The sequence below is a fragment of the Procambarus clarkii genome, chromosome 13 (assembly GCF_040958095.1).
Source record: "Procambarus clarkii isolate CNS0578487 chromosome 13, FALCON_Pclarkii_2.0, whole genome shotgun sequence".
Classification (NCBI taxonomy): domain Eukaryota; kingdom Metazoa; phylum Arthropoda; class Malacostraca; order Decapoda; family Cambaridae; genus Procambarus; species Procambarus clarkii.
The window spans coordinates 4,943,537-4,946,036 of record NC_091162.1 but is presented as its reverse complement, the minus strand read 5'-3'; the positions used below and the strand labels follow the sequence as shown (position 1 = coordinate 4,946,036).

The window sequence follows — 2,500 nt, the reverse complement described above, 5'->3', positions numbered from 1 at the left end:
ATTCATCTAAGAACAATGCTAATTTCACGTAGAATCGTGAAATTAGAATCGTGAAATGTGAAACATGAGAGTCTTATATGTCTCACGAAAGATAGAAACATAAGTTTCATTTTAAATACCTTACCATGGGCATATTTGAATTTAAAGCGAAGATACGTGTATTTTTATAATCCCGTGCTCCGATCCCGCACAGATCGAGCAACGGAATAACTCTCTCTCAGAACAATGCTTATTTCACACAAATTCGTTAATAAACATGTTTTATGTCTTAAGAAAAATAGAAATATAAGCTTCATTTTAAATACCTTACCATAGATATATATAAAGTTTTAATGAAGATACAGTACATGTGTTTTTATAATCGCCGAGCTCCTATCCCGCACAGATCGAGCAACGGAATAACTCTCTCTCAGAACAATGCTTGTTTCACATAAATTCGTTAATAAACACACATGTTATGTCTTAAGAAAGATAGAAATATAAGCTTCATTTTATATACTTTACCATAGACATATATAAAGCTCAAGTGAAGATACATATGTTTTTATAGTGGCGTTCAGTAGCTTGATGGTCATGGAGTGCAGAAGCCTATGCACTTGCTAATATAGTGTGTAATTAACAAAGATACGCTAATAAAGCCTAAAATATTAAATGCCTTCAAAAAGACCAAGATATACTTACTATTGTGAGTGCACCAAAGAAAATATATCTTGTTGGAAGACAAAGATATATCAATTTTAAATTAAGTTTCGACTCTCGCCCCGGCGAGAGATAGCGCGACTCTCGCCCCATCTATTGGAGATTCTGTCCACCTAATGACGCAAAGCTATTCAAAGCCTCCTAGCATTACTTAAGTAATGAAGAAATTTGGTATATTTATTCACTATAATGTTGGTGCTTAATGCAGAACATGAGAAAACATATATTTACTATGAAATAATTTACTTTAATTATGAAATAAGTAAATATGTGGCCTCAAAGGAAGTTGATGGTCCAGGTGTCAATGTTGTGAGTGACTTAGCCAAGATATATTGTTGTCGGGAAAGTGTTTGTTGGCATGTCAACCTTCTGTGTACAGTGATCGAGTCGTTGCACTTCTCTCCTCAAATTATCGCAAATTTAATTTATGATATTAATAAGTAGAATGCGTATTTCTAATAATATCTAACATAACTAGCCAGAAAACATTTAAGATTTATTGAAAAATACATGTCTGGAAGTTAAATGGACTTCATAGAACAATAGTGTTGGTCTATAGATATTAATCGTTATTCGTTAGTATGCGTTCGCTTCTTATACACACCATTTACTGTACAGGCATACCTCAGTTTAAGAGTTTAATGGGTTCCTGGAGACGCCTCGTATTCCGAAAACTCGCATTCCGAAGCTAATTTCCCCATAAGAAATAAAGGGAAATGAATTAATCCGTTCTTGACTACCCCAAAAACCCCACATCAAACAAAATTTTTATACCTAATTCATCTAAATAAACTTACAAAACTATGTTCAAGTTATTACTTACCTTGCTGTTGAATGCTGTAGGCGTATGGAAGATGGTGAGGAGGTGGGAGGAAGAGAGGAATTACTGTTTGGAAGGGGAGTCCCCTTCCATTATCACATCAGGCAATGAGGACTTCACTGGTATGCACACACTGGCACATTTTGCCTGCATACCACTAGGACTTGCTTGTTTTACTAAGAATTTGTCTAATGACACTTGTTTTTCCCTACATTTTAACACTTGTTTGTAGTAAGACATCACATTGTCATTTAAAAGGTCAATGCAACGTCCTGCTACAGCTTTATCTGGGTGAGTTTTTTCAACAAAACTTTGCAGTTCTTCCCATACTTCACACATTTTCTTAATCAAGAAGGGACATCCTCTATTGCCTCTACTCACAGCTATTTTCTTAGGTTGAACCTTACCAATGGCTTTCTTGAGACCCATGGCAAGATATATAATGACAACTTTTATGCTCAAATGGCCAAAAAACCGATAAAAAACTGTAAATCCTTGTGAAGAATTCAGGTGGGATAGTCACTGGACACGAGACACTGGTAAACTGAGGCGCGATCGCCATGCCACTACGCGCCAGTCGGCTTGTACACGTATCAACAAACTCGCGTTCCGAGGTAACCCTCGCCTTCCGAGACATATTTTCCGAGGAAATCCTACTCGTCTTCCGAAAAACTTGCATACAGGGACACTCGCATTCCGAGGTACCACTGTACTTATGTAAAATCTCCCATGTCTCTTCGCACATGGAACACTGAACCCAACACACTCTCTGATATATTGTTTAATTAATAGAGATTCACAAATAAAGCTTATAATTGTATATGTTATCAAAAAGGCATAGATAGTCGTTTTTGCTTTTTCATCACAGAGATTAGATCTTATTGAGAGAGAAAAGATATTTATATTTTAAAGAAGTTTTTTTTGGCCGACGCTCTCCCTATTGATGGGAGAGGGCACAAATCCACAAGAACTGTGATGAGG

At 36.3% G+C, this 2,500-nt stretch overlaps 1 protein-coding gene across 1 annotated transcript in view; it reads left to right on the top strand.

Moving 5' to 3' along the window:
* LOC138364231 (rab-like protein 3) overlaps nt 1-2,500 on the top strand; it is a 118,036-nt gene that overhangs the window by 959 nt on the left and 114,577 nt on the right. The gene's annotated exons all lie outside the window — the stretch shown is intronic.